General features: G+C 38.9%; 1 pseudogene; it reads right to left on the minus strand.

Moving 5' to 3' along the window:
* Nucleotides 1-1,101: 1,101 nt before the first annotated feature.
* LOC103007498 (60S ribosomal protein L38-like) lies at nt 1,102-1,322 on the minus strand (annotated as a pseudogene).
* Nucleotides 1,323-8,014: the final 6,692 nt, after the last annotated feature.

The raw sequence follows: 8,014 nt of genomic DNA on the forward strand, positions 1-8,014 counted from the left end.
ATCTGTGCTCTGATTGCCCAGCTCATTAGGGCTCCATCTCTGTGTTGAATCTAAAGCCCCACCTGTATCCTGTTTCCTCATCACTTCACTGTCTCTTCATTACTACGCTGACACCTGTAAACATCATTCTGGTTTATTTTACATGGCATACATTTCCATGTCTTATAAACCTTGGCTAGTTAATTTTCTCATAAATGATTTAAAATAGAGAAGAATGGACACTACTACAAGATGGCAAAACCCAGCTTTATCAGATCTTAATATCATGCCAGATCTTCATCAGACTATTTCTTTTAAGTAAAGATGTTAAATATTTCAGATGCAAAGAGGAGCTTCCTATACACCCCTTCTCTCTCTTTTTCCTCCATACCCATAGCAGGAGTACTTACTACTGGGGGACCAGTGTTTATCACCCACATTATTATACTTTTGCCACAGATTTAGATAGCCATAAATATTATAGAATATTGCTTTGTAGATTTAAAAACTTTATATAAATGGTATCATACCTTATATATCCTTCTGAACTGGCTTTTATTCTCTCAGTATTATATTGTGAAATTAACACATGCTGATACATGCAGTTCCAATTTGTTCTTTTTTTTAACTGCTGTAGAACATTAAGTGAATATACTTCAACACGTTTTTCAATTTTCCTCTTGATAAAAATTTAGGTTGTTTCAATTCTTTTTTTTTTTTTTTTTTTGCTGTAATGAACTTCAATTACAACCTTGTACCTTTCTCCTCCCAAACATATGCAAGTATTTCTCTTGAGTGTATATCTAGTCTCCAGGCTAACACAGCAAATGGCTACAAACTGCGTGGCTTAAAACAACAGATATTTTCCTCTTACATTTTTGCAGGGCAGAAGCCCCATATCAAGGTGTCAGTCACTTCCTCCAGAAGCTCTAGGGGAGATTGCATTTCTTGCCTGTTCCATCTTCTGTTGACTGTTGGCACTCGGCCTGGGGGTGCTTACTCCAATCTCTGCCTCTGTCTTTACGTGGCCATCTCCTCTGTGTCTCTCCTCTTCTGTCTGTGCCTCCTCTTCTTTTTTTTTTTTTGAGAATTTTTAAAATTTTAATACAATTCAAGTCAGTGTGCGTGATTCATTTCAGCTCCTTCACTGCCAAACCTGGGGGCAGGGATTGCTTCAGCTTCTCTGCCTTCTCTTTGTCTGTGATGACCAAGGTGTAAAGGTATCTGTTGCATCAAACTTTAAACTTCATATTATCCTTATTTTTCTTTATCTTGACCGACTTGGCGTCCTTTCACCTGGCTGTGAGCAGAAAGTCCTTGATTTTCTCAATTTTGCGAGGCATGGCGACAAGGCGTGGAGAGCGTGGCTGGAACCTTCCATCCAGGCCCGGGGTCCCCAGATATCACCCGGCCATGGATTACCACGGATTACCCCCCGCTCTCCACATAGGGCCCGAGAGACGTGTGCCTTGTCTTCTTATAAGGACACTTGTCATTGGATTTTGGATCCATCTAGATAATCCAAGATCTCATTTTGAGATCCTTAACTTCACATGCAAAGACCCTTTTCCCAAATAAAGTCACATTCATGGATTCCAGGTAGACAAGTCTTTTGGGGGCCATCATTCCCAACCTCAGCACTGCTGAAATTTTGAACCAGATAATTCTTTGGGCATAGGGATAATCTGTGCTTTGTAGGAAGTTTAACAGTATCTCTAGCCTCTATGGACTAGATTGCAGTAGTATCCCCTCCCTCTTCCCTTGCCTTTGCAACCCCAGATGTGACAACTAAAAATGTCTCCAGACATTGCCAAATATCCCCTGGATAGGTGAACTACTCCTCTCCTTGTTGAGAAACACAGATTTAGGGGAAAGTTGCTGACTTATAGGATATGAGCTTTTAAAAACTTTACTAGATATTGTCAGTAGTTGTCCAAAGTCATTGTACCAATTTAAACTCTTAGCAGCAATAAGTGACAGTTCCCATAGCTCTGCAACATTACTTGTACTTGGTAGTGTCAGACTTTTTTTTTCTGTCAATTTGATGCTATCTCATTGTTTTAATTTACATCTTCCTAATTTCCTGTGTGGCTGAGCATCTTTTTATTCATCTATTTTTCATTTGGGTTTCTTGGTCAATGAATTGCTTCTTCATATTTTGTCCATTTTTTTTTTTCTGTTTTCATTTTCTTTTTGAGTTAAAGGAGCTCTTTATATATTCAGGAGACTAGTCCTTTTTCAGTTATGTCCAATGCTAATGGTTTCTCATTTGTACATTATCTTTTGTTTATAGTATCTTTTTTTGGTGACAAACTTCTAAATTATAGCATTATCAATTTATCAATTCTTTTTTATGGTTTGCACTCTTAGGGTCTCTTAATGTCTCTTTGAAGTGTAAGGAGGCAGTCATGCTGCTTGAGGAAGACTGTAAAGACTAATCATATCCGAAAGAATTTAGTACTGTGGGAGGTGTCATCACATGTTGGAAAGACACAGAACAGTGTGCAGACTGCAGTCCAGCATGCCCTAGCCGCAACTCCAAAACCGTGTTTTGGAGAAATAACTCATCTGCTTTATCTTTCCAAGCGCTTGTCTAAAGGGGAAGGAGATTTGAGTCTCTGCATGACCCTAGTGTATTTAAAAATTTTACACACTTGTGAGTTCTCTAAGAGATGCAACTTACATCACAGCTGTAGGAATCATCTTAACAGTCTTCTAGACTATTGGTAAAATTACCTGGACTGTAACAAAGGAAAACACACAAAATGGGAAACATATACAGGTTATACAAATGAATGATGAAATGTCAGCCTAAAGTGCACACTTTCTCTTTTACTTTCATGTATCTTGAGACAAAGGCTGCGAGTGAACGCAATTGATACCTTTTGTGATATCAAAAATATGTCACATATAATGCACGTACATACTTTTTAGCACAATATTTAAATTGTATTTTTTTCCCTTATAATTAATTCGTTTAATAGCCAGTCCATGTTAACCTAGTGATAACCACTTGGGGGTGCTTCTGAAGAGTCTATATACCCTATCTTCAGGGACACTTCACTAAACTTAATTTCCATTTAATCGATACTGTGATTTTTCTTTTCAGCTAGATCTTGCCATGCATGATGTTGTCTTTGACCAACTTAGGAATCACCCCAGATCCTCACAAATATTACAAATACCTGAAAATGAATCTTGGACTTCTTTCACAGTTAAAAATCTTTCTTGTTTGGTAAATTCAGTTTAATATTTTCACTTACTACTCACAAAAGTTTCATTTTGTAGCCACCCCCGCAAAAAAAAAAAAGGCTTTCACTCATCTTAGTCATAACTACACTCATTATAGGTTTACTTTATATTCATTATAATATTATTTTAAGCTAATAATACTGTAACTATTAAAATTCAATGGCCATTAAGTCATAGACTCTTAAACTATTAAACATTTAGCTTATGTACTGGTTAAAGTAGGGAACTTTCATTTGCACAATCGTGGGTGTGAACCGAGAGCCTCAGTTTTCTGATCGTCAGCAGTGACATATGCCAATTTCTCTCTAGTTAGTTTGGGAGTTTGGCTTCATATCACATTAAACAGAGGTGACACTTCTGGCCTACTGTGTGACAGATGAACTTTCTGGAGATCATGGCACCTAATAGATCATTTAATGTGAGCAGCTCTGACACATGACCAAACTCCTTAAGCATTAGAGAAACTTCATGCAAGTCAATGCCCTGTTGAAGGCTGCTGTCATTTCCAATGAGTGTCCACAACTGCCATTGGCAGCTTTGAGAATTGTTGCCAGTGATACTGAGAACAGAGGGTCAAGCCACTTTGCTGTAGAGTGGTCCAAATGTATCTCAGGGGAAGACAATGATACCTAAGAGGAGAAATCAAGGGATGCCAAAAGAGCATTTTTCTTTCCTCTTGATCTTACAGTACAATTGTTAAACTTGTGCTCATACAATTGGCAGTTCTAACTAGCAAATAAAATAAAATAAAATAGGATAGCTTACTGGTATTTGAAAAAAAGTACATTCAGTAAAACATTATTGAGTGAACAAACAGCAAGATGACTAGCAAATCATTGGTATGACTATGTACAGTAATAGTCATCTTACTCATTGATTGTCATTTATTTAAATTTTTATGTTATATTGGACTATAGTTGATTAGCAGTGTTGTATTAGTTTCAGGTGTACAGCAGAGTGATTCAGGTGTACATATACATATATCTATTTTTCTTCAAATTCTTTTCCCATTTAGGTTATTACAGAATAATGGGAGGGCAGAATCAAGATGGCATACTAGGAGGACGTGGAATTCGCGTCTCCTCACAACTAGGGCACCTACCAGCCACCGGTGGGGGACCACTGACACATAAGGGGACGGGAGGAACACCCAGCGACTGGGAAGGACATGGGGTGTGGGGGGAGTGAAGGGGGAGGAGAAGTGGAGGTGGGATGGGACCTGCACCCCTAAGGGATGGCTGGGGGAAGGGAGGAGTTCCTACACCCAGCAGGACTCAGCCATGGTTAGGGGTCCAGCGCCACAGGGGAGACTCTGGGGGAGATGGTGGGGGAGGGGTGCAAAGGAACAGAAGGGAATGTGGCCAGTACTTTCCCTGTCCACTTAGGCACCGGGGAGCCTGCTGGGCTCCCGGGCCTAATCCTCTGACCTCGGAGCCTCCCTCCTGCTGTGCAGAACCCAAGCCCCACCCCTAAACCCCCACACAGGGCCCTACCTCTACACTAGGAGACCCCCTCCAATGTGCTGGGCGTAAACCCCACCCACACACCCTCACTCAGGGCCCTACCTCCAAACCCCGCAACTCCACACTCCAGAGGCCCTCCTTCCGACGTGCTGCCTCTCCCTTTCCCTGCAGGTCTTAAGCAGAGGCCCCAGCCCATGCTTGAATGTCGCCCCGCCTAGGCCCCGCCCCCAGGGCCTTTTCCACCTATGTGGGTCCTGAGCCTAGGCCCCAACCTGCCTAAGTCCAGCCCCACCCTAAACCCTGCCCCTGCCTAAGTTCCACCCTGGCCTAAACTCCAACCCCATAGCCAAGGCTTTTTTTCTTTTCTTTTTTCCTCTTTTAGACTGGGGTTCCATTTTACCTTGTTGATTCATTGTTGTTGATTCTTTTCTATTTTTATTTTTCCCAATAAATCTTTTATTTCTCTAATTTTATTTTATTCTTTATACTTTGCTATTGTTCTCTCCTTTTGGCTTATCACCCCCCCACCCCACTTTTTTTCTTTTCTGTTGTGGTTTTATTTTACCTTATTGCAGTTGTTTTAATTATACTTTTATTTTTCCTAATATATTTTTTATCTTTCTAATTTTATTTTGTTTTTTATTATTTGATATTGTACAGCGCCTTTTTTTCTTTCTTTCTTTCTTTTATTTTTATTTATTTATTTTTTTACCACACCACGAAGCTTGCGGGATCTTGGTTCCCAGGCCAGAGGTCAGGCCCAGCTCCTGTGGTAGGAGCTCTGAATCCAAACCACTGGACTAACAGAGAACCTCAGACCCCAGGGAATATCAATCAGAGTGAGGCCTCCCGGAGGTCTTCATCTCAGCACCAAGACCTGGCTCTATCCAACTGCCTGCAAACTCCAGTGCTGGAGGTCTCAGACCAAATAACCAGTAAGGGAGGAATACAGCACCACCCATCAAAAAAAAAAAAAAAATGAAACGAAAAAAAATATGTTACAGACAAAGGAGCAAGGCAAAAACCTACAAGACCAAATAAATGAAGATGAAATAGGCAACCTATCTGAAAAAGAATTCAGAGTAATGACAGTAAAGATGATCCAAAAGCTTGGAAACAAAATGGAGAAAATACAAGAAACATTTAACACGAATCTAGAAGAACTAAAGAGCAAACAAACAGTGATGAACAACATAATTACTGAAATTAAAAATACTCTCGAAGGAATCAATAGCAGAAAAACTGAGGCAGAAGAATGGATAAGTGAACCGGAAGATAAAATGGTGGAAATAACTGCCAGCAAGCAGAATAAAGAAAAAAGAATGAAAAGAATTAAAGACAGTCTCAGAGACCTCTGGGACAACATTAAACTCACCAACATTCAAATTATAGTGGTCCTAGAAGAAGAAGAGAAAAAGAAAGGGTCTGAGAAAATATTTGAAGAGATTATAGTCGAAAACTTCCCTAACATGGGAAAGGAAATAGTCAAGTCCAAGAAGCATAGAGAGTACCATACCATACAGGATAACCCCAAAGAGAAACATGCCAAGACACATATTAATCAAACTGTCAAAAATTAAATACAAAGAAAAAATATTAAAAGCAGCAAGGGAAAAACAACAAATAACATACAAGAGAATCTCCAAAAGGTTAAGACCTGATTTTTCAGCAGAAAATCTGCAAGCCAGAAGGGAGTGGCAGGACATATTTAAGGTGATGAAAGGGAAAAACCTACAACCAAGATTACTCTACCCAGCAAGGATCTCATTCAGGTTCGATGGACAAATTAAAACCTTTACAGATAAACAAAAGTTAAGAGAATTCAGCACCACCAAATCAGCTTTACAATAAATGCTAAAGGAACTTCTCTAGGCAGGAAACACAGAAGAAGGAAAAGACCTACAAAAACAAACCCAAAACAATTAAGAAAATGGTAATAGGAGCATACATCACAATAATTACCTTAAATGTAAATGGATTAAATGCTCCCACCAAAAGACATAGACTGGCTGAATGGTTACAAAAACAAGACCTGTACATATGCTATCTACAAGAGACCCACTTCAGACCTAGGGACACATACAGACTGAAAGTGAGGGAATGGTAAAAGATATTCCATGCAAATGGAAATCAAAAGAAAGCTGCAGTAGCAATTCTCATATCAGAAAAAATAGACTTTAAAATAAAGACTATTACAAGAGACAAAGAAGGGCACTGCATAATGGTCAAGGGATCAATCCAAGAAGAAGATATAACAATTGTAGATATTTATGCCCCCAAAATAGGAGCACCTCAGTACATACGGCAAATGCTAACAGCCATAAAAGGGGAAATTGACAGTAACACAATCATAATAGGGGACTTTAACACCCCACTTTCACCAATGGACAGATCAACCAAAATGAAAATAAATAAGGAAACATAAGCTTCAAATGATACATTAAACAAGATGGACTTAATTGATATTTATAGGACATTCCATCCAAAAACAACAGAATACATTTTCTTCTCAAGTGCTCATGGAACATTCTCCAGGATAGATCATATCTTGGGTCACAAATCAAGCCTTGGTAAATTTAAGAAAATTGAAATCATATCAAGTATCTTTTGTGACCATAACGCTGTGAGACTAGATATCTATTACAGGAAAAAACTGTAAAAACTACAAACACATGGAGGCTAAACAATATGTTACTACATAACCAAGAGATCACTGAAGAAATCAAAGAGGAAATCAAAATATACTTACAAACAAATGACAAGGAAAACATGATGACCCAAAACCTATGGGGTGCAGCAAAAGCAGTTCTAAGAGGGAAGTTTATAGCAATACAATCCTACCTCAGGAAACAAGAAAAATCTCAAATAAACAACCTAACTTTACATCTAAAGCAATCAGAGAAAGGAGAACAAAATAACCCCAAAGATAGCAGAAGGAAAGAAATCATAAAGATCAGAGCAGAAATAAATGAAATAGAAACAAAGAAAACAATAGCAAAGATCAATAAAACTAAAAGCTGGTTCTTTGAGAAGATAAACAAAATTGATAAACCATTAGCCAAACTCATCAAGAGAAAAAGGGAGAAGACTCAAGTCCATAGAATTAGAAATGAAAAAGGAGAAGTAACCACTGACACTGCAGAAATACAAACGACTGGAATAAAGACACAGATGTAGAGAGTGCACTTGAGGACACGGGGAGGGGGAGGGGGAAGGGGAAGGGTAAGTTGGGATGAAGTGAGAGAGTAACATTGACATATATACAGTTCCAAATGTAAAATAGATAGCTAGTGGGAAGCAGCTGCATAGCACAGGGAGAT

This window comes from Balaenoptera acutorostrata, chromosome 2 (assembly GCF_949987535.1).
Source record: "Balaenoptera acutorostrata chromosome 2, mBalAcu1.1, whole genome shotgun sequence".
Lineage (NCBI taxonomy): Eukaryota > Metazoa > Chordata > Mammalia > Artiodactyla > Balaenopteridae > Balaenoptera > Balaenoptera acutorostrata.